Source organism: Ruditapes philippinarum, unplaced genomic scaffold (genome assembly GCF_026571515.1).
Source record: "Ruditapes philippinarum isolate M1 unplaced genomic scaffold, ASM2657151v2 ctg249_1_1_1_1, whole genome shotgun sequence".
Classification (NCBI taxonomy): Eukaryota; Metazoa; Mollusca; class Bivalvia; order Venerida; family Veneridae; genus Ruditapes; species Ruditapes philippinarum.
Window position 1 is genome coordinate 56396 of NW_026857229.1, and position 26667 is coordinate 83062.

The 26667-nt window shown below is 32.0% G+C and overlaps 1 protein-coding gene across 9 annotated transcripts in view; it reads right to left on the reverse strand.

The window, feature by feature from the left end:
• The window catches only part of LOC132749123 (rap1 GTPase-activating protein 1-like), a 230017-nt gene that overhangs the window by 43332 nt on the left and 160018 nt on the right, over positions 1–26667 (reverse strand). The window lies entirely within an intron of this gene.

The following is a 26667-nucleotide window of genomic DNA, read 5'->3' on the forward strand; positions in this document are numbered from 1 at the left end:
TAATTATAATAGTTACCTGCCTTTTAGAAATGCATTCAAATTTTTAAATAGAACAAGAATTCCAACTTTGATAGTCTGAGAAATAGACCTCAGTAAAATAAAAAGGCAAAAATGAGCATAACTTTGTAAAAATAAATTGTAGAATTTTCTGCCCTTCTAAAATAGCGTAACATAAATAAAATACTGAAGTTAAAATAAAATAACAAATCTCATTTTCATACATGTATATCTGACAACTTATTAAACTATATTTATAATATGATACTTCAAGTATTTGGTCCAATAATTATGTGACTGTTCTGGATAACTTCATGAGTGACTTCCCTTTGAAGCATAAACTACATTTATAGTGACCCAGCAATGACTTACCTAGGCAACAGATGTGACAGAGCTTAGTAAAATTTTTAATATTCTCTCATAATTTAGCATGACCAATAATGTTTACATTAATATATCATGATCAACACCAACTACATAATAAACTAAATTGATCACCTCAATTTAATTTGTATAATTTTCTTAATTTGCACTTAATGACTTTATACTTATTATTGTCAAAACTTTATAATAATTATCAAACTGAATTCATAACCAACAGAAAATCTAATTTCAGTTTGTAAATTTTATTAAACAAGCAATGTTACAGGGAAAGAGGTAAAAGAAGTTATAAGCCATATGAGCCCCGTCACGACAAAACCAACATTATGAGATCAGGATCCATGCTGTTCGCTTACAAACTTTCATAATATCAGAGTGACTTGAACCCAACCAAAAAGATATAATAATCATCTAATTCATTGAATAATCTAACAATGTAAATTACTACCTGTATTTCCTTAACCACACAATGTAAACCTTTTGATAAGAACACAACTCGACACTGAAAGTTTACTCATGTTTTTTAAAGTGACAATGATAAGTGGCTGGAAACTGACTAATCTGATTAATTACAAGCATCTGAACTACATCCGGCTATTTTTACACACTTAACTCACACACACTGAGTACTTTAACTTTTCAACCCCTGAATAAACAGCTTTAGATTCACTGCCAGATTTAGGGATTTCAATATCAAGATATTGTAACTTAAAGAATGAGTACTGTGAATACAGTAATGGCAGTCATAATTTACTTTAAACTGATGAAAAAATATAACAATATAATTATTTCCCACTTATAATTTTAGAAATATAAAAACACAGTGGGTAATCTACTTGTACTCGTATTACTTCTGTATTGCATATCTCTTTCAGTTTATACTAGAAATGTGTCCATAGGACACGGATGCCCCCACACGCCACTGTTCTGTCAATCTTATGACTCTAGGTCAAATATTTTTTGGACTACATGTGCCACAAGTTGAAAACTAAAAATCAACAAAGGGCCATAATTCTGTAAAATTTGGTTGCAGCAAAAATTCCTTTCTTTACTGCCATCTACACATTAAGGTTGTTCATCCCTGGAAGTTTAAGCAAAATCTGCCATCCGGTTTAAGAGGAGTTGCATTCACAAAATTTCTACATAGTATATAGTGAAAAAATCAACAAAGGGCCATAATTCTGTAAAATTTGGTTGCAGGAAAAATTCCTTTCTTTACTGCCATCTACACATTAAGGTTGTTCATCCCTGGAAGTTTAAGCAAAATCTGCCATCCGGTTTAAGAGGAGTTGCATTCACAAAATTTCTACATAGTATATAGTGAAAAAATCAACAAAGGGCCATAATTCTGTAAAATTTGGTCGCAGCGAAAATTCCTTCCTTTACTACCATCTACACCTGAAGGTTGTTCATCCCTGTAAGTTTAAGCAAAATCTGCCATCCGGTTTAAGAGGAGTTGCGTTCACAAAATTTCTATATAGTATATAGTGAAAAAATCAACAAAGGGCCATAATTCTGTTAAATTTGGTCGCAGCAAAAATTCCTTCCTTTACTACCATCTACACATTTAGGTTGTTCATCCCTGGAAGTTTAAGCAAAATCTGCCATCCGGTTTAAGAGGAGTTGCGTTCACAAAATTTCTACATAGTATCTAGTGAAAAAATCAACAAAGGGCCATAATTCTGTTAAATTTGGTCGCAGCGAAAATTCCTTCCTTTACTACCATCTACACATTAAGGTTGTTCATCCCTGTAAGTTTAAGCAAAATCTGCCATCCGGTTTAAGAGGAGTTGCGTTCACAAGATTTCGGGACGTACGGACTGACGGACGGACTGACTGACGGACGGACTGACGGACGGACGGACGGACAAGTGCAACGCTATATGCTCCCACATTGTGGGGGCATAAAAAACAGGTTAATTTTTTTATGTTATAAAGTATGTGTGGTGATTCATTTTGTATTTTATCAAACCTATCAGATATTACATCTGTGTTACAAGGATACTCCTGGCACCTGTAATGTTTGTATTCTGTATATATGTTTATTTAATAAAATATTAGTATGAAAAATAAATGAGAGGTGGGTGGTCTCCTGTGGTCAACACCGATATTCAGTCCTGCATGGTTTTTATAACTTTTTTTATCAATCTACAATCTTGTATCTTTACAGTCAAATGTATATTATTCTTTATGTATACCTCATATATTTTCACAGTAAAATGAATTGTATCAGACGTCAATCAGCCAATCTAAGTTGGGTATTTATTTAAACTTGATATCACTTTAATAGATTGATTTCTTTATTGTTCCGATAATGTTTATAATCCAAGTGGAATTTATTTTATTGCCGAAGCTATGAATTTAATCTTGTTAAATATGCGACAAAATCAAATATTAGCTGGTATTAACAATACTTAAGCTACGTTTGATCTTTTTATGGGTTAGACTGTTATGTTTCAGAATATTTTAGTAACATTTTCATATCAGGGCATGACATGACTAAATCTATGTCATTTATTTTAAAAGTGAAAGACTTTTTTTTTCTCAAATAAAGAATTTTAGCCCTAATAATAACACAAGTTTATATGGAAACAAATATGTTTTCATCATTGAAGCTATAAATACAGGTTTCTGAAGGACTTAAATAACACAACTCGTGCAAAAAGTTGGTGTTGTTATTTTGTATAAAACTCACAACGAACAGATGATGTATGATTTTGTCCATTTCAAAGATACATGAAAGAGACAGTATTTGACAATATTGTTTCAAGATACAAGTCACATTTTGACTGGTTTTTTGCTTTTTCTAATTAGTTCAGATTGAAATTTTACCCACACTGTACTCAATACATATAAACACCAACAATCTTATGAATCCATCTTGTGAACTTAAAATGATAATAACCTATAATTTACTTAGGGCCAAAAATAAACTTTGATGGCATTGATAACAAGCATTTTGCTTAATTGACTTAAAAGCCTCCTACGTTTTGTGAACACTTCATTAATCAAGAACTTTTTTTTATATCATGACCATGCAGAACAGAAACCATAATTTATTACATTGCAACAAGGATACTTGCTCTGTAAAAAATATACGCAGACATGTCATATTTGGTACATAGACATGCCATTATATGCAGAATCATTATCTTATCTTTATTTTTTTACTCATTTTGTATAATTTGGTTGACATGACACACCATACAGGTCAAACACCTGAGGTTGAGGAAGACCTCAGGTGATAATCTATAACAATTTAATTATTCCAAATGGAGAATTAGAGCAGGAAGGAGCAGTGGTATAAGTTTAATGAGATGTTTATATAAGTGCACCTCAAATTACATTAACAATGGCATTTCACAAACTTTTCTTACTTGATAATGTGACAATGATAATTACTATGTAGCAAATGTATTTACTTATGTTGTTTATCAATGAAACCTTATACAAATGGTTGCTTTGCAAGTATATGTATATATGTAAAACTATTTATGTTTCCTATAAAGTGTTTCCTTATGAAGTAAGTGTATTTTGTGTTTTATCTAAAATTTGCATTTATCAACCATAAATAAATACCACATAAATACCATAATGTAGTATTTTATGTATGTAGGACAATGTAAATGTTAATAATGCCAATATGATCCAGTCATTATAAATACTTACAGACAAAACAAGAACAGGTGGCACAGTCAGAGAGCCAACACCAGGTCAGTTGTCAGCAACTCTGATTAAACTGTTCATAATGAGCACAGACAAGTGGAAACATTATCCTATCTAAATATTTGTTTTCCTACTGTACTTCTACACAATATAACACACATAAAACAAAGCTTCTACTGAGACAGATCAAGTCTGAAAATTACTCATTCTCATTAGAATCCTATAAAACAAATGATTCCAAGACAGTACTGTAAACATAATGTAAACAGTTTAATTATAGCATTGTTCCAAGAACACCATCGTGAATTATATAGCCTAAAAAACCTTTACCTATATATGTACATTAACTTTCCACATACTGACAGACTGCAAACAATTCTCATCTACTTTGTCCTGTTTATTTATAAAAAAATGTTAGAAAATGGTAGTTAATTCTCAGAAAATACCCAATTTGTTATGCTAATATTAGAATGTGAATAAAATTATGCTTTAATTTGAATAAAATGATACAAAATATTGCACATTGAGCATTATAATCTGTGTTTTCTATAACAACTATTAAATACTGCATCTCAAATCAGCAAAGAACCAGCATTCATAATATACATGTAACAGTTGCTGTACATGACAAGAAAACATTTAATTTAATCAAGTCTTGAAAAGTTTCCACCATAAACATCCTCTCCTAATCTAACATATAACTTTATTATTCAGCATGTTACAATTAAGTTTTTATACATGTTTATTCTAATAGAAGGAAGTGATTTTTTTAATTGAAATGTTAATTTTTATGTACAGCAGTTTCTAAATATAGTCCTAGAACAGACACGTATTGTACCAATTATCATGCCTTGGTAATTATAGTATAAAGTAGTGATATATCAGATGACTAGATCGTGGCTAAATTAATAATACCATTTCCTCCTTCTTATCTAATTAAGTGTCATAAAAACAACAACAACAAACAATTTTCAATTTGTTTAATTCAAAAAAGATTTCCTAAACAAGGTTAGCAAAAATGTGTACAAAACATGCTGGACAATACTTTACTTTGCACCCTCAAAGTTGTCAGTGTCCGTCACTTAAGTTAGTGTTAATTGGCCTTGCTTTGCATTGAAAAACAGTCTAGTGATATCATTATAAAGTCATTACAATAAAACATATTTCTTATATAACTTTCTGATAAAGTACAAGAACAACTGAGCTAAAAACAGTATCAAGACATGACTCTATACTAATGGCAAAGGATAATAACATGACATGACTCTATACTAATGGCAAGAGATAATAACATGACATGACTCTATACTAATGGCAAAGTATAATAACAAGACATGACTCTATACTAATGGCAAGAGATAATAACATGACATGACTCTATACTAATGGCAAGAGATAATAACATGTCATGACTCTATACTAATGGCAAAGAATAATAACATGACATGATTCTATACTAATGGCAAGAGATAATAACATGTCATGACTCTATACTAATGGCAAAGGATAATAACATGACATGATTCTATACTAATGGCAAGAGATAATAACATGACATGACTCTATATTAATGACAAAGGATAATAACATGACATGATTCTATACTAATGGCAAGAGATAATAACATGAGATGACTCTATATTAATGACAAAGGATAATAACATGACATGATTCTATACTAATGGCAAAGGATAATAACAAGACATGAAATTATACTAATGGCAAGAGATAATAACATGACATGACTCTATACTAATGGCAAAGGATAATAACATGACATGATTCTATACTAATGTCAAATTATCATGACATGATTCTATACTATTGGCAAAGGATAATAACATGACATGGCTCTATACTAATGGCAAAGGATAATAACATGACATGACTCTATATTAATGACAAAGGATAATAACATGACATGATTCTATACTAATGTCAAATTATCATGACATGATTCTATACTATTGGCAAAGGATAATAACATGACATGACTCTATATTAATGACAAAGGATAATAACATGACATGTCTCTATACTAATGGCAAGGGATAATAACGTGACATGATTCTATACTAATGGCAAAGGATAATAACATGACATGATTCTATACTAATGTCAAATTATCATGACATGACTCTATACTAATGGCAAAGGATAATAACATGACATGATTCTATACTAATGTCAAATTATCATAACATGATGACTCTATACTAATGGCAAAGGATAATAACATGACATGACTCTATATTAATGACAAAGGATAATAACATGACATGTCTCTATACTAATTGCTAGGGATAATAACATGACATGACACTATACTAATGTCGAAGGATAATAACATGACATGACTCTATACTTATGGCAAAGGATAATAACATGACATGGCCCTATACTAATGTCGAAGGATAATAACATGACATAATTCTATACTAATGGCAAGGGATAATAACATGACATGACTCTATACTAATGGCAAGAGATAATAACATGACATGACTCTATACTAATGGCAAAGGATAATAACATGACATGACTCTATACTAATGGCAAGGGATAATAACATGACATGACTCTATACAAATGGCAAAAGATAATAACATGACATGACTCTATACTAATGCCAAAGGAAAATAACATAAAATGACTCTATACTAATGGTAAAGGATAATTACATGACATGACTCTACATTAAGGCATAGATCCCTAACCTGTATAATTCTAATTATCAGATAAGTGGATTTCAACCAAAATATTTGTTGATCATAAAAGAGCACATGTTGTATCTTTTATTATCCAAATTAAAGGTCAGAGTAGGGATCTATCTTTTCTATTCTAATGTTTAATTGCCAATATTCATTTCCTGGACAAATTATTTTAAGTAAGAAAACTGTTACTTGACAATATCTTCATAAAATATTCAAATCAAACATACATAATACAATAGTGTTACTTATTAGTTTTGGACAATATTTAGATTGTGTGTGCACTTATTGTTACCAGTATTAAGTATTTGAATTTAAAACTCTTTACCAGCCGACTTTATATAATGTATTTGTTTGCATCTGAATTTTTGATAAGAGTTTTAACAGATTTCAATATCAAAATATAAACATTAAGCTACCTACATATAGATCTTGGTCAGACTATGTAACTAGTGGTAGTGGCAAAGTATAATCATTTTCAGTTTGAGCAGGACTGTTAGTAATTTTACAGAAACTCACAGGGGATTGAATTCTAACTTTGTCATTATAGTAAATACTTGACAACAACACATTATACCATAACTATTGTGTGTATTAATTATAAAATATTTAGAACAATAATAACTGAGATAAAAGAGTTTTTGAAATCATACATTTAAAATTGATATAATACTTTTTTTACTATAAGTAAAAGCATCTTATTAAACTGACCACAACAAAGAACTTGAGTAACTGTTATAAAATTGTTGAGAATATAACTAAAGATTGAATAGATTGTTAGAGTGAGACCACACCTAAATACAATGTATTAGTCATTTAATGTGTTTGACATTTTACAAATTATCTTGTCTCACTGAAAGTATCTCCTAAACATTTTCAAAGGGTTTTAACAAATATATGTGAAATTAATATATCTGGACAAATCTCTTCAACAGAAAAACTGACCTTTTCTGACTATCATCTAATCAAATTTACTAACTATCAGTGATTTTTCGCATCCTAGCGCAAGAATTTATACAGCTCAGAGCAAATTGACCTCCCTTTTGATCAAGTTAATATATATGTATCTATTACTAAGAATGCCCTTAGGTGTACAAATATTTCATATTATCACAGTCGTGACCTTTTTCTTTCAATTAATAATATATAAAGTACGTTAAAATCAAGCAATTAAGTCAAATATTAATTTGCCCCCTGGATATGTATAACGCTTAATTACATGTTTTAAGATGTAAATAATGATGCGAGCAAATTTAGGACAGAATTTACTGCATCAAATTCATTATAAGTGAACTACGTGAAAACACCATTAGGCAAGGTTTTTAAAGCATGCATAAAAATGTTAAATTATAATAATGCTTTATACGAGCATGACAATTATCTCTCTACATAATTGATTGTGCCGATAAACTCTCACATTTCTCATATTAGCATTTTAGGTGGATTTCTAGATTAATTAAAGTTGTAAAAACCATGTCCTCTAAACATGCTCAAACTAAAGTGATTAGACTTTGTCACGAGTATAGAGGCAGCTCATGTCTACCTGAACATCCCTGCAGTCTGACCAGGTTCTGTACCCCAGGTAGCTCACAGGTAGTATTCTTTAAACTTTATAATAGATTGTTTCAAATTGCAAGCCAGGTAAATCCATTATAAAAGTTCAGCAATTTATGGGTTAAATAACATCTTCAAAATTTCATTATAGAAAGGAACTGTAATTTTACATTAAATGTAACAAATTTAATTCATATCATGAAGCTGTTTGATTCAACACAATCTGTTAAATAAGTTTGCATGTTATTGGGAAAATGTTCATACATTTTATTTTGGAGGTCTATTGGCACTCTAAGGCAAATTAAAATTGCCAAAATCTGTTTACTTCTTACATTCCTGAAATTTTATATAATTGAATAAGGAAAGTTTGCTTTTTTCCAATGTTATAGCACTGTCGATGCTCCCATAATGCTGTATGCGGGTCAGTAACAGTATAAAAGCTCATAGTTCATTTCAGCTTGACATGAAATATGCTTTTATATTTTTATGAAAAGATGATATAGCTTTCAAATCATATTTTTGATTCAATTTAGCACTTCCTTAGACTCCTGATAGTTGCAAATATGTGAGACAAAATTGTATTAGTGGGAAAATAAATCACCATCATTTGTCTGCAACTATTGATCGCAACACTTCTTTGTAAAGTTAATATAGAAACAGACAGTGTAACAACTGGCAACAGACACACACCAGAAACAACTGTTGATGATCAGCTGGAAACTCAGCATCATCCAATACAGAAATACACCTTTGGCAATTTGTTGATGTAACAACAAAACAGTCCAATATATGATCATTGTAATAAAAATATAAATGGTGAGTCCAATCCATAATAGTAAACAGGGGGAAACAATTTTCTATGGCAACATTTGACAGTCCAATACATAATAGTAAACAGGGGAAACAATTTTCTATGGCAACATTTGACAGTCCAATACATAATAGTAAACAGGGGAAACAATTTTCTATGGCAACATTTGACAGTCCAACACATAATAGTAAACAGGGGAAACAATTTTCTATGGCAACATTTGACAGTCCAATACATAATACTAAACAGGGGAAACAATTTTCTATGGCAATATTTGACAGTCCAATACATAATACTAAACAGGGGAAACAATTTTCTATGGCAACATTTGACAGTCCAATACATAATACTAAACAGGGGAAACAATTTTCTATGGCAACATTTGACAGTCCAATACATAATACTAAACAGGAGAAACAATTTTCTATGGCATTTGACATTTGACTACTGGTATTGTACTACTGGTATTGTACCACTGGCTCTGTACTACTGGTATTGGACTACTGGGTCTGTTCTAATGGTTTTGTACTACTGGCTCTGTACTACTGGTATTGTACTACTGGTATTGGATTACTGGCTCTGTACTACTGGTATTGTACTACTGGTATTGTACTACTGGCCCTGTACTACTGGTATTGTACTACTGGTATTGTACTACTAGCCCTGTACTACTAGTATTGTACTACTGGCCCTGTACTACTGGTATTGTAATACTGATATTTAACTACTGGCTCTGTACTACTGGAATTGTACTACTGGAATTAGACTACTGGCTCTGAACTACTGGTATTGTACTACTGGTATTGTACTACTGGTATTGTACTACTAGTATTGTACTACTGGCCCTATTCTCCTGGCTCAATATACTATTGGTTCTGTATATTTATGAGTCCAAAGATCTATTTTCTAAATGCACTAATGGTTTAAATGTTCAAACTTGCTACAACTTATTGTTATAAAACAGAAAACATTAATACATAGAACTGGAAATCATATCTAAGTAAGGCAATAAAGTAGGAAAGAAAATACTTCAAAGGATTAACAGTAGGCAATGCTTTTTCAGGCCATTATTTGGCACCAAAATTTGGGAACATAGCAGCGTTGTTTTACAATATAACACTCAATGTACTGTTTCTCTGTTCCCTATTTTCCCCTCTACTATCCCCCCCCCTGCACTGCTAGTTATTTATCTATACTTCTTTCTGCTCAAGATCAAAATTCATCACAGGACAGAAATCTATTGCATAAAAACTTTATATAAACAAGATATGTTTGTAAAACATGTATGCCCCCTATCAGCAGCCAATTAGTCATGTGATAAGGTTATTATGCATGACTTCTGACCCAGTGATCAAACAATTAATAAGGGTTATCAAGTATCTACTGGTCATGACCTTAACCTTTGACCCCTTGACCCAAAACTCAATAGGGGTCATCTGCTGGTCAGGACCAATCATCATACAAAGTTTGAAGTTCCTAGGCCTAAGCGTTTTTAGTTAATTGATCGGAAACCGTTTTTACCTACAAGGTCAATGTGACCTTGACCTTTGACCCCTTGACCCCAAAATCAATAGGTCATCTGCTGGTCATGACCAATCACCATACCAAGTTTGAAGTTCCTAGGCCTAAGGGTTCTTAAGTTATTGATTGGAAAGCATTTTTACCTACAAGGTCAATGTGACCTTGCCCTTTGACCCCTTAACCCCAATATCATATCTATAGGGGTCATCTGCTGGTCATGACCAATCACCATACCAAGTTTGAAGTTCCTAGGCCTAAGGGTTCTTTAGTTATTGATCGGAAACCGTTTTTACCTAAGAAGTCAATGTGACCTTGACCTTTGACCCCTTGACTCCAAAATCAATAGGGGTCATCTACTGATCATGACCAATCACCTATAAAGTTTGAAGTCCCTAGGCCTAAGGGTTCTTTTTGTTATTAATCGGAAACCATTTTTACCTACAAGGTCAATGTGACCTTGACCTTTGACCCCTTAACCCCAAAATCAATAGGGGTCATCTGCTGGATATAACCGATCACCATACCAAGTTTGAAGTTCCTAGGCCAAAGGGTTCTTTTGTTATTGATCAGACACAGTTTTTACCTACAAGGTCAATGTGACCTTGACCTTTGACCCCTTGACCCCAAAATCAATAGGTCATCCGCTGGTCATGACCAATCACCATACCAAGTTTGAAATTCCTAGGCCTAAGGGTTCTTTAGTTATTGATCGGAAACCGTTTTTACCTGCAAGGTCAATGTGAACTTGACCTTTGACCCCTTGACCCCAAAATCAATAGGGGTCATCTGCTGGTCATAACCAATCACCATACCAAGTTTGAAGTTCCTAGGCCTAAGGGTTCTTTTGTTATTGATCCGAAACCGTTTTTACCCAAGAGGTCAATGTGACCTTGACCTTTGACCCCTTGACCCCAAAATCAATAGGGGTCATCTACTGATCATGACCAATCACCATACCAAGTTTGAAGTTCCTAGCCCTAAGGTTCTTTAGTTATTGATCGGAAACCGTTTTTGCTTACAAGGTCAATGTGACCTTGACCTTTGACCCCTTGACCCCAAAATCAATAGGGGTCATCTACTGATCATGACCAATCACCATACCAAGTTTGAAGTTCCTAGGCCTTAAGGTTCTTTAGTTATTGATCGGAAACCGTTTTTGCTTACAAGGTCAATGTGACCTTGACCTTTGACCCCTTGACCCCAAAATCAATAGGGGTCATCTACTGATCATGACCAATCACCATACCAAGTTTGAAGTTCCTAGGCCTTAAGGTTCTTTAGTTATTGATCGGAAACCGTTTTTGCTTACAAGGTCAATGTGACCTTGACCTTTGACCCCTTGACCCCAAAATCAATAGGGGTCATCTACTGATCATGACCAATCACCATACCAAGTTTGAAGTTCCTAGGCCTTAAGGTTCTTTAGTTATTGATCGGAAACCGTTTTTGCTTACAAGGTCAATGTGACCTTGACCTTTGACCCCTTGACCCCAAAATCAATAGGGGTCATCTACTGATCATGACCAATCACCATACCAAGTTTGAAGTTCCTAGGCCTTAAGGTTCTTTAGTTATTGATCAGAAACCGTTTTTGCTTACAAGGTCAATGTGACCTTGACCTTTGACCCCTTGACCCCAAAATCAATAGGGGTCATCTACTGAGCATGACCAATCACCATACCAAGTTTGAAGTTCCTAGGCCTTAAGGTTCTTTAGTTATTGATCGGAAACCGTTTTTGCTTACAAGGTCAATGTGACCTTGACCTTTGACCCCTTGACCCCAAAATCAATAGGGGTCATCTACTGATCATGACCAATCACCATACCAAGTTTGAAGTTCCTAGGCCTTAAGGTTCTTTAGTTATTGATCGGAAACCGTTTTTGCTTACAAGGTCAATGTGACCTTGACCTTTGACCCCTTGACCCCAAAATCAATAGGGGTCATCTACTGATCATGACCAGTCACCATACCAAGTTTGAAGTTCCTAGGCCTTAAGGTTCTTTAGTTATTGATCGGAAACCGTTTTTGCTTACAATGTCAATGTGACCTTGACCTTTGACCCCTTGACCCCAAAATCAATAGGGGTCATCTACTGATCATGACCAATCACCATACCAAGTTTGAAGTTCCTAGGCCTTAAGGTTCTTTAGTTATTGATCGGAAACCGTTTTTGCTTACAAGGTCAATGTGGCCTTGACCTTTGACCCCTTGACCCCAAAATCAATAGGGGTCATCTACTGAGCATGACCAATCACCATACCAAGTTTGAAGTTCCTAGGCCTTAAGGTTCTTTAGTTATTGATCGGAAACCGTTTTTGCTTACAAGGTCAATGTGACCTTGACCTTTGACCCCTAGACCCCAAAATCAATAGGGGTCATCTACTAATCATGACCAATCACCATACCAAGTTTGAAGTTCCTAGGCCTTAAGGTTCTTTAGTTATTGATCGGAAACCGTTTTTGCTTACAAGGTCAATGTGACCTTGACCTTTGACCCCTTGACCCCAAAATCAATAGGGGTCATCTACTGGTCATGACCAATCACCATACCAAGTTTGAAGTTCCTAGGCCTAAGGGTTCTTTAGTTATCACTCGGAAACCATTTGGTCTACGGACCGACGGACCAACGGACCGACGGACCGACAAGTGCAAAGCAATATACCCCCTTTTCTTCGAAATGGGGGCATAATTAATACCATTGTCATATCACCATTAAAGTTTTTATAGACATTTTAACCTACTTTACAAAAACAATCTTCTTTTTCCTTGTTCAATTTAAATCATTTAAGCGCATCAAATACCTGTACAATAAATAATGGATTTTATCTGTTATTTCAATCAATAAACTGATCAGTATCAGAACAATTAATTTAAAGCACAACTAAACACCTGTTAAATTGGTGATCAGAAAAAATTATGACATTTTGAAATGCACTTATTTAACTTTAGAATATAGAAAATTGACATTGTATGTCTGCCATAACTCACAACACCATCAAAACTGACATCAGTAATTATTGACATCAACACACACATGTAAAGGTGCCTTAATTTGTGGGTGACCGCAGAACTTGTCTTAAAATAAACCTGAGTTACTAGAAATAAAAGTACAGCTGAAATAAGATCCACAAACAAACTAAATTTACAATTTTAAAAAAATTACATAATAAGCTGAGTATTTCTAAGCAGTCCCTACCCGCACTTTAATTGATCTGCAGAATTTAGATATTCCAGATACCAACTTAAACAACATATAAAAATGATTTCAACTAGGTTTAATATTTCACTTATGGTGAATAACCAAATTACCAATTTCTCATTAATTTTGTTAAATTCAGCATCAAATAATTATTATTTGTATTAAATGTTCTTCCTACATTGGTAAGAATATTGCATTTTATAGTTAATAAAAGTAAATTATTTTAATTAGTTACAGACATAATTAAACAGAGTACTACAAATGCAATCAATAATCTACTGTTATATCCTTTTGTCTTGTAATTTCCTTTAGTATAATTGAAATATGTCAACATGAAAATAAAATCTTAAACACCATAATCCATCTAAATCTACCAGCAACACTGACCCAAATCTATTGACTACCAACACTGATTAATCCAATTAGGTGAAAAATCTGTGCACAAACATTTCACCCTTTTCAGCAGAATTATGACACTGTGAGAAAATTGACACTGTTGATAGAATTTCTGGCATTTTAATTCTTCTGTAATCATTGATTCATCAGATAATTCAACAGTGGTGATTAGATAAAACTCTGGCAGTGATGAAATTTAAGATTACATAATATTATGAAAGAAATGGAGCCAATCATATTTAAGAAAACTTATCAAAATAAACATAAGCATGAAAACATCAACATGAATTAAAACTAAACTAGATCTTTGTCTTGAACACAATATATTGCTAAAAAACAAACACAAGTTTACCCAAAATAATAACCCTAAATTGCCTACTGGCGGCAACATACTTTACCCAAAGTTCTTTTAAGAAACCGAAATTATGCACAAGTTTTCTTCTTATAAGAAGGTAAATATAAAATTTTCATTCATATTTAAAAGTATTAAAATTGCAGTGTTCCTGTCAGAATGATTTGTCTAGTCGGAGACAAAAATTATGTTCCTCCTAATATGTGCACTATATTTTAATCTTGACGCCATATTACTCTAATAGACCTGCATTGTATTATGTACCATAAATATAACAGAATTGTATTATGTACCATAAATATAACAGAATTGTATTATGTACAATAAATATAACAGAATTGTATTATGTACCATAAATATAACAGAATTGTATTATGTACCATAAATATAACAGAATTGTATTATGTACCATAAATATAACATAATTGTATTATGTACCATAAATATAAAATATAACACAATTTTATTACGTATCATAAATATAACAAAATTGAATTATGTACCATAAATATAACAGAATTGAATTATGTACAATAAATTTAACAGACTTGTTTTGTATTGTATTATGTAACAAACCTTTACTTTGTAAGATATTATTTTCATATGTACCATTAATTTAACACACCTGCATAAAATTATATATATATAATTATATGCCCCACGAGTGTAACAATTTTCACTATATAGAACACTTCTGATAACTATCAGTCTGCACTTTCAGTCACTTAAAATACCTCTCCTACTTCGAAACAGTAAACACTCCGTTTTGACTTCTTATTTTATAAAATCAAACAAAACAGTTTGTTGTCTTTAACATAAAGTGTTTTCAAACATGATAATATGAAGGCAAAACATGTATAATAAATTCCATATACAGAGTACCAACCTTTCAAACATACTCTTCAAGCATTTTTTTAAAGATTTTGACAGAAAATAATAAATTCACACATGTACACAGCAGTAATTTAAAAGTTTTTAATAAGATTCTACATTTTATTCACTTGTAATTTGTAAGCATGATGTAGTAATGAACAGATGTCTTGGTTTATAAAATTGATAAATTGTCATATTCCAGGAAATATGTTGATATTTCTGTTGTCATATTCCAGGAAATGTGTTGATATTTCTGTTGTCAGACTGAAGGTGGATAAAGTAAGTTCTGACAGAGTGCAAGAGCAAAGTAAACAATATTATATATGACCCTATGACCTTAAGTGTTTTAAAATCATTATTTTATGAAATAAAGATTTCCTGACGTTTGTTATAAACTTTTAGCCTGCTTGCAGCAACAAAATGTTACCCGTGTGACCACTGCAGACCAAGATTATTTTTGTTTTTTGTTTTGTTTTGGGTTTTATGTCACATCGAACCCACAGTGGTGAGGGGCAAGTGGTTTGAAGTCAACGAACTTAACCACTTGGCCATGGACGTCCAGAGATTAGCTGGCACATCTATGCCCCATATCACCACTGCAGACCATGATTAGCTGGCACATCTGTGCCCTGTGCCACCACTGCAGACCAAGATTAGCTGGCACATCTGTGCCCCATATCACCACTGCAGACCATGATTAGCTGGCACATCTATGTCCTGTGCCACAAATGCAGACCAAGATCAGCTGGCAAATCTATGCCCCCTTCCACCACTGCAGACCATGATTAGCTGGCACATCTGTGCCCCATATCACCACTGCAGACCATGATTAGCTGGCACATCTGTGCCCCATATCACCACTGCAGACCATGATTAGCTGGCACATCTGTGCCCCCTTCCATCACTGCAGATCATGAAGAACTGGCACATCTGTGCCCCCTTTCACCACTGCAGACCAAGACCAGCTGGTACATCTGTGCCCCCTTCCACCACTGCAGATCATGAAGAACTGGCACATCTGTGCCCCCTTTCACCACTGCAGACCAAGACCAGCTGGTACATCTGTGCCCCTTCCACCACTGCAGATCATGAAGAACTGGCACATCTGTGCCCCCTTTCACCACTGCAGACCAAGACCAGCTGGTACATCTGTGCCCCCTTCCACCACTGCAGATCATGAAGAACTGGCACATCTGTGCCCCCTTTCACCACTGCAGACCAAGACCAGCTGGTACATCTGTGTCCTGTGCCACCACTGCAGATCATGAAGAACTGGCACATCACTATTTGGTCAGTACATATTTTGATATCATCCTTAAAAAAATTATTGGTTTTGTCCACATTGAAAGATGGATCAGTCCTTTTAATGTGTTTATATATATACAGCATGGTAAGGTGTAAAACGTTTTTAATATGTTCTTTTAAAATTGTGTAGAAACCCTAAAAATCAGAATAAAAAATCATTTTTATTTTTAATCTTTTAACAAACTATATAACATAACATATGTTAAATAATCATGTAATTTAACCGTACTTGAATCTCTACAATTTATATATTACAACCTTCATTAAATGAGTTATTTTACATACTTACCAGAAAGTTCTAAAATCCAGCTGTACACCAGCCATTAAAATTTCAAAACCAAATGGATTTCATTAAATTCACACAAATTTCAGTGTTTAAAACATTCAATAATATTCCAGATATTTCATTAAAAATTCATTAATGTTCAACACAAAACAGTCATTTTAGTAAATATTTTCCCATGAAATAGTTTTCCAAATGTAAAGCAGATTCCTTATAGATATATATCATATTGCAAATACTGTACCAACAACTGCCTGATCAAATTCTGATTGGAAAATTTGCTCCTCCCGTACAAAATATATTAGAGGCAACAGAAAGCTTATACATAAATAAATCACTGAAACATCTCTCTCAATTTATTGGCCTTCAAAAGTAATTCATCCCTCTGATTGATATAGAATATCACAGAAAAGCTTGAAATTGAAAATCATTAGAAAGTCGGAAATAAATCATGAAAAAGAAAAAACTGGCCACAATTGGCAACATGATAGTGAGTATAAAGATTCTGACATTTCCCTATCATCGGCTACCGAAATAATTACTGAATGAGTTACCGAAATAATTACTGAATGAGTTACCATCTTGTCCACTTGAGAGGGTGTTGCCTGATACAGTTTTACAATAATGAAAGAAATTAATTTAAATAGTAAAACATACATACATATTTCAAAAATGCTTTTATATTCCCTTTTTATAATTATATAACTTATCCAGTAAGAAAATACACATTTCTTTTCACCAATTTACACCTCCTTTTGCTTGTACAAAATCTGCTCAGTAAAAAAGTCATGCCTGTCTGAAAGCTCAAAATCAATGACTTGTGAAACAACGAAACTGATAATTAAGTTTTATTGTATTGTCATGATTTTGTTTAAAAGCCAAATTTCACCATTTTCCTTTGAGAATTAACTTTGTTATGAGTGGATATCTTAACTTGTAAATAACCAGCTAGAATTAAATGTGACTGACAAGTTCTTGCAGGGTTCTATTAGAAAGATCCTCATCTTTGCCACCAGTTACAGTCACAGGTCTGAGCTTGCTTCATGCAGTCTGACCAGGCTCTTGACTGCTAGCTGACTAACAAATTTTACAATGTGATAGTATTACACTCAAATTACCTTAACAATAGACAACTCTAAAAATGGAAGCTGGTCAATTCAATTTAAGAAATTTAGAAGGTTAGGGTTGAACAATTTAAAGTTCACACAGAATAATCTATTAATCCATGTTTGTCATAGCAGGTCTTATTCTTACATTATATTATTAGTACAATATGTATGAACTTATTATTGCAAGGAACTTGTCCCACATATACTCATAAATGCAGGAGTGCATTTATCTTAACAAAATGCTACATTGTTCCACAGGTAGGTCCCGCGCCACTTAACACTGTACTAGGGGAACTATCTTGTACACCAATAAAACACTTACTCATGAAAAAACGGTACATACAAAAACTGATACACAAACTATATATTTCGAAATTGTGGAATTTTACAAGCGTGGGAATAAGAGAATAAAGTAGTTATCTTATGTGAGATAGATATCAATATTGAAAATGTAGTTCTCATCATAAAACATACAGCTGATTGTAAACTTCGAGTGATCTACTTGAAACAGAGAGGCTGAATATATTAATATACCTCTTGAATCAATGTACTCTATCTTATTACTTACAGTATAACATCAATTTATACCAATAGTTATTTTCTCTAATAATAATATTAGTCTCAAGACATTAATATTGATTAAAATCTTCATATTTTTATCATTGATTTTAATTGGACAATTGTGTTATTTATATCATGTTTAGATTAATTTTCATTTTATAATCAAAAGTAACAATTGTTAAGCATTTATAAATTTGTTAACATTGACTGATTTTTGTTGTTGTTGGTGTTTTTTATTTATTTTTTTCCCCTCAATTTCCTTTTTTCTTTCATGACACAGATTTCTATAAACTAAAACCTTTTGGATATTTCTGACAGTGAATCAATTAGCAGCCATGTAGGTATAACAGATTTTGTATTGTTCAGTGAGATTGAGGTAAGTAATGAACTATTAAATATATAATAAATATTGTGACAGCTGGTGTATTGTGTTGACTCAACATATTCTTCTGCTATATAAACACAATTAAAGCAAAAACTTGGTTCAAGAATATAAAAATGTTTCCAATCCATCTTTGATATAATACATGATGCCAGTAAATTTTATTTCTTGCACAATAAATCCATTTCCAAACCACATTACAATTATAGTTGAAGACAGGAATGTTGTTGTTTTTTTTAACTAAAAACTATCAAAGAAGGAACATACAAAATTTGTTTATCAAACAATTCTAAGACAGGTCAGACTTAACACAGATTGCATAATTCAGCAGAAGATAAATTACTTTATATGATATTGTAGACCAATCTGACACTATGCTGCAATAGTGATTAATGCATTAATATTGCTGTTAAAATCAAAACAAGCTGAAAAAGCAGAATTTACCCATTTTTTCCAATAGTCTTCAGTGCAGACATAAAGTTCTTTAAGTGAACTTTAGGCGACGATGTAATACGCATATCCATTCCTTTTTCAGCGTCAATTTTATCCATTTTTAGAATCAATTTACTAGACGATGGCATTAAATTTGGGTTCCGTCAAAATCCACTTTAGTTTGCTTCTGGTGTCACTTTTAACTCCTACAAATTGTCACTCTAAACTTTTCAATTCACAAAAAGTACATGTTAAATTTGTAAACTGAACCAGAAAAACAAAATCTCTTCACATTATTTCTAATCACAACCTAGATAAAACACTGACTTGTCCAATTAAATTCATAAGCATGAAGTGTATATATCATATCATTTAATATCAAATTTGCATAAATCCTACTGTTTTATATCATCCTTAAATCTTTAACATGCTACAATAAACACAATAGCCCATCTCACGATATATATCTACAATGTGTCACACATAATCCATTAGTTTCAATAACCAAGTCCTTTATAACAGTATTAAAATTATAAAACTTACCCAAAATATCATACATTTAAATCATTTAAAAATGAATTTTATTCCATTTTTTTTAACCTTCAGTTTTGAAAGCAATGAATTTAAGATATTTTCAGATAATGTTGTACAGTTCATTAACTCATTACTTTTACATGAACTCATTTCATGAAGTCATAAACAGATACACAGATTAACTGTTTTTTTCACCATTATGATTTATTTATTCATTTGTAACTAATTTTTCACACTATATCATAGTTTCCTTGTGTATAAATATATTTATTTTACCTCAAGTGTAGGTAAAACTCAGTAAAAACAACAGTCACAACTTCCCCCCTCCAGTAAAATAAACGGTAAATTAGCTATTCACAAATCCATGAAAAATCAGTTATCTGATCTTAAAATAACATTAGTTTTCCATTCAACGGCTCATTATAATATGTAACTTTGTAACTTTCAACAAATATCTGTACATTTTGATAGGTCTAGTAGATTTATCTCTTCATCTTGTCAACATAATTCTATAATACACTCAATTTTATGATTACTTCTATATTATCCAAGGTCTATCCAAATTTTTGATGTATTACACTTATATCATATATATATATGATATGCTATATTAAAATTTATTACATGTGAATATATTCATGTATTTATAACCTTGTAGTTAGTGATCCATTTTTGCCAAAGTGGGCGGGACTTACCTGTGAAAATCTATTACATGTGACATTCACTTAAACCTGTGGCAATGGTTGTACTTTTTTTAAAGCATATTCTAATCTATGGTATGGTGTGTGAGGGGGGGGGGGCAGGGAAGATTTAACTTTAATTGAAACATATAAGTGAAATGGGGATGATTTCACAACAGAAACATACAATGATTATATAAATCATTTATAATATTTTTAAATAAATGTATATGTTTACAATTCTCTTTAAACGAAGAATTCTTTAAAAAACTACATTTCAACAAGTATTAATTTAAATTTAATTAGCAAATGGTAGAAAATTTACAACTTTAACTATATAAGATTAAAGCTGGGAGACTCTGACATGTCATGTTAATGATTAAAGAAACATCTAAAGAATACCTTTTGAATGGCACATAATTATTTCTTAATTTGATGCTTATTTAATGAAGAATGCATAATAATCACTGTGAATCATAATTTTTCAAAGTAAACAGTTTACTCAGAAAACACATCTGTAGAAACTACATTTAAAATCATTGTTAATTACTGTAACACACCTCTGATAATCTATTTAACTATTAGTGGCATCACAAAGCTTTGTTAGCAAGACTTTTATTACATCACATAACACACGTCTTCTTTGAAAACTTATTAACAGACATATTATATAATAACCATGATGATGTTAACTTCTCCATATTTTGTTTAAAAAAAAAAAAGTGACAAGTTTATAAGATAAGATCATTTAAACCACTCTCCTCTATAACACCAGAGATGAAAGAAAATAGAATGTTAACACTTTTCAAAAAAAAATGAGCCTGTTTTAGCCGATTTAATAAGCTAGTTTCATGTCCTCTTTTATCTTAAATTATATTCTCTACCATTAAATGAATTCTTATAAAACTTCTGAAGGCAAATCAGCTAGTAATTTGAGAAGAATATTACACCATTACATTTTACATGAAAATTTTCCTCACTTTTATCAGAAAAAAAGCTTTGCTTTGTTTCAATGTCCCCTTATACTGATTACAGTAATTATCTTGAAGTTTTCTATCAAGATGATAATATCATGTGAACAAAATATTCTTGACATTATAGTACCATATAAATGTATCAATTCAAGTTAAATTATGACATACAAAAATACTGTAATCAAACTATATGTAATAGAAAGAGCATCAAAACACGAGGCTATCTGATTCTGATTCGTACAAGGAGGCGTAGCCCCCCCCCCCCCCCCCCCCCAAGTATAAATCAGATTGCCGAGTGTTGTGATGTTCTTTCTCTTTTGTATCATAGTCAAAAATAAAAAAACGTTCCTGATGTCACAATATGAAACCCCAGAAAAAGGTAACCAATGAACAAGCATTTGAATATGCTATTTCTATCGCTATCCCTTTCTCTGTCGTCACAATAAAAATGTAAACCCCAGACAAAATGAACCAATCAATGGGCAATTGCTCTGGAGTGCGGGTAACTAATACCTGCACTCCAGTTAACGCACTGTGCATTGTATATGTATACGATTTAACTTCAACACATTTTCAACAGAAAGGTCCCCAAACTATGATGCAATAATATTCCTAGTAATGTAATATAATTAACAGAAGCTCTTGTCAAAAACTCAATCATTTTTACATTTAGTTTTATAATGACTACTTTTAAATGCAACATAAATGTATTTTAGCTTAAAAATATGATCCGTGCCACATTTTGCAATATGCTAAAATATTTAAATCCTAGCCGATCATACAAAATCCAATTATAACTTTCACAAATCCTTTTATTAAACACTATGTAGTCATTAAGAAACTATTTGTGCCTATATTTTGTTTATTTCATAAGCTGATTATAAAACATTTTTAAAAACCAGTCAAAAGCCAAGGGCAGTTGAAAAAACTATTTTTCACATTTCTGACTATTTTAAGTTTAACAGACTAAATATACATTCATTTCTTTTTTCATGATAAATTCTTGCTTATATCATTTCCAAATTATAAAACATTATTCCTTTCTATATTTTGTATCAAATATAACATGTATATATTTACCACTCCCTTATCTAAATAATGTAAAGATCTTTTTTTCTCCATGTTTTGGATATTTTATTCAGAAATATTAATATTACTGTACACTATTATAAAGTATGTGAATTCTCACCAAATCATGAAAAAAAAGTTAACATTGATTATGAAGTGATTGTTTGAAGAATCATGTTATAAAATATTCTCGCTTTGTATTAAAGTAGATTAAAGACCACATCATTTGTATCAATAAATAGTTACATAATTATGCTCTAAAATAAACTATATTGACAGACTGATGTAGTAACAATTGTGAACATTTAATAAAATATCTAATACAATAAATAATGCACTAAACTGACCATCTTTGTACAAAGACCAGCCTGCAACTTTACTTTTGTAACAAAATTCCATGGAATGACCTCATCATTGTTTATTGTAGGTATAAATTGTAGTAAAGAAAGGTTTTTACAATAATTTTATAGTAATCTAGTGAAAAGCCAATCTTCTTTTTTTCAGCTAAAACAATTTTCAACAAATTAGTACAGTTATTTGGTACAGATTTTTCAAAAACTATATTATTTTGTCAATAAAGAAGAACTTATGAAAATTGGTTTGAAGTATGAAATAAAAAAATTTGAAAGAGCAAGACAGTCTTTTTAAGGCATTTTAAGTCACACTGACCATAATATAAATCTATGTCAAGCTCCCATCCCTTGTATATACATGTATAAGCCAGTTAGAGTCATATAATTGACACAATTAACAACATATTTCATTGACAGTGTTTTCTTTCTTACCACTAATTATCGTTTACTCACAATTCTGACAGGTGGGTGTCTAATTATAGATAACAACGTGAACGAACAATAATAAATAATAACTTGTGTCAAAATTACCCCTCTTTATGAACAAACAATTGGCCTTTTTTTATTCTGTATGAAAAATTGCTGTTTCATATGAATATGAAATCAACAACTTTACTCCAATTAGCAATCTTAAAATATTGTGAAGAGCCAAGCCTTTATGAAATTATGTCACAGGTAAAGATATGACAATATTGTTACCATTAACAATCATTCTTCCTGCCATGTAACATAGTTATAATACCTTGACAAAATAAGGAAACACAGTTGTATTGAAATCTAACAGGATTAAATTGAATGAATTAAAAATTTAAAAGCCTTTCCCACTTTTAATTTTGCCCTTTAACAGATGTTTTCGAATCGGTAACAGGTTTTCAGTACAAACATTAATTTTTCAAAAAGTGTCTTTATATAAAAACTTAATCAATATATTTAGTCTCAATGTCTGACAGTTCAATTAATGGACAGAAGGACAAATATACATTTAATTCACTGAATCATAAATCTTACTTTAAACTGTAGATTATAAAAAGGATAATTCCAGAGTTTTTATATAAAATTATCAATTGTTCTTTTATGAATTATATCAAGAGTTAATACAGTTTTATCTTGAATATTACTTCTCATAAATAAAGTAAGACCCAATTATGATTATTTAAAATTTTAAATAATTATATTATTTCATACTTTAAACAACAACTGAGTAATCTTAAATCTGACAAAAGAACTGGTAAATATTGGTCTCAAGACTGGTTGAAATACAAATAATCTGTTAACAATATATATAGCTATAAATTAATGAAATATCCTTAATGAACATGGTTGATAATTAAGGAAATCTTTTTATAGATTAACCAACTTCTGTCTTAATATGTGTGGATTTTAGAAAATAAAAGATATCTTCTGGTCTATAAACAACCATATTTACACCACAAATCACAATAGAAGTCCAAATTTAAATACAGCATGGAATTGTTTCTCTAAGGTAATTATCCTTACTGCCGGAAAGTCCAGTTTAAAAAAACAAACTTAAAAACAAGAGGAAATCGCTATTATTATTATTATTATAAAGTTAATTTTATCTTAATGCCTATTAATGCCATAATTTTAACAAAAGTTAAAAAGTGGCATAACTTCTTAAATGCCCCTTACCTTACTAATAAAGCTTATCATGATTGTTAAATACTTGATACCTTTATAATTGTTTGGGAAATGGGTGATATTAATTTTTTTGCACAACAAGGACGCGGTAAATCTTACTGTGTAATAGCTTGACTTTTTCTTCAAAACAGACAAGCTAATAAAAAGATGTTATTTTGTCATTTCTTTTTTTTATCTTAATCAGACATTAGCCCTTTATTTCAAACACCAAATGAAAGTACAATATGAGTAATTGGTTTTAAATCTTTTTATAGTTAACATAAAATGACATACTTGACAGTTTTTTACTGGAGATTATTGTAAGTAGAGATAACATAACGATACATGAATTAAATAAACAGCCTCACCATCGGTCAGGTTATCAGTGATGTAAATGTAATCTCTCAAAATAAACATTCAAATATCTCTCAACACAGTTTAAGACACATGATGTTTTGTTCAATAAGATACTGGTATCATTCTACCAAGCAGATCTACTGTCATCATTTACACTTACAGTAATCATACTTCTGTGAGCTGAACTACTGCAAACCTTCTATGGTGATGCTGCTCTATGTATACTAATATTGACAGATAATGATAACATGTGATGTAATGATGATGATGATGATGATGATGATGATGATGATAGTCTGTGTTGGCACTCCCAAAAGAGATGAATATGTATAAACAATGATGAAGCTACATGTGGTTGTTTTATGATATAAAACCTCTAAGGATGAAAGACTTTCACCAAAGGTTATAATATGTTGTTGACTGTCATAATTCTATCTTAGAAATGGGTATGATAATGAATGTATATGAGAGACCATGCTGCTGATTTTAATAACTCAGTTTACAAGGGAATATTTTCACAGCATGTCTGTAACTTCTTAACTTCAAAACAATCTAATACAATCCTAGAAATAAGTGACTGCTGTGAAAGCTGTCAACAATGCCAGACTTTCTAGCTTCTCTACCCACACTATGCCCCAACTGTTATTAACACTGCACCCTTACTGCCTGTATAAACACTGCACTCATGCTGCCTGTATAAACACTGCACCCATACTGCCTGTATAAACACTGCCCTCATACTGACTGTATAAACACTGCACCCATACTGCCTGTATAAACACTGCACCCATACTGCCTGTATAAACAATGCACTCATACTGCCTGTATAAACACTGCACTCATACTGCCTGTATAAACACTGCACTCATACTGCCTGTATAAACACTGCACTCATACTGCCTGTATAAACACTGCACCCATACTGCCTGTATAAACACTGCACTCATACTGCCTGTATAAACACTGCACCATACTGCCTGTATATAAACACTGTAACACTCATACTGCCTGTATAAACACTGCACCCATACTGCCTGTATAAACACTGCACCCATACTGCCTGTATAAACACTGCACCCATACTGCCTGTATAAACACTGCACACTGTATAAACACTGCACTCATACTGCCTGTATAAAACACTGCACCCATACTGCCTGTATAAAACACTGCACTCATACTGCCTGTATAAACACTGCACCCTTACTACCTGTATAAACACTGCATCCATACTGCCTCTTATAAACACTGCACTCATACTGCCCGTATAAACACTGCACTCATACTGCCTGTAAAAACACTGCACCCATACTGACTGTATAACCACTGCACCCATACTGCCTGTATAAACACTGCACTCATACTGCACCCATACCTGTATAAACACTGCACTCATACTGCCTGTATAACACTGCACCCATACAAGCCTGTATAAAACACTGCACTCTACTCTGTATACTGCACTCATACTGCCATACAGCCTGTATAAACACTGCACCCTTACTACCTATATAAACACTGCATTCATA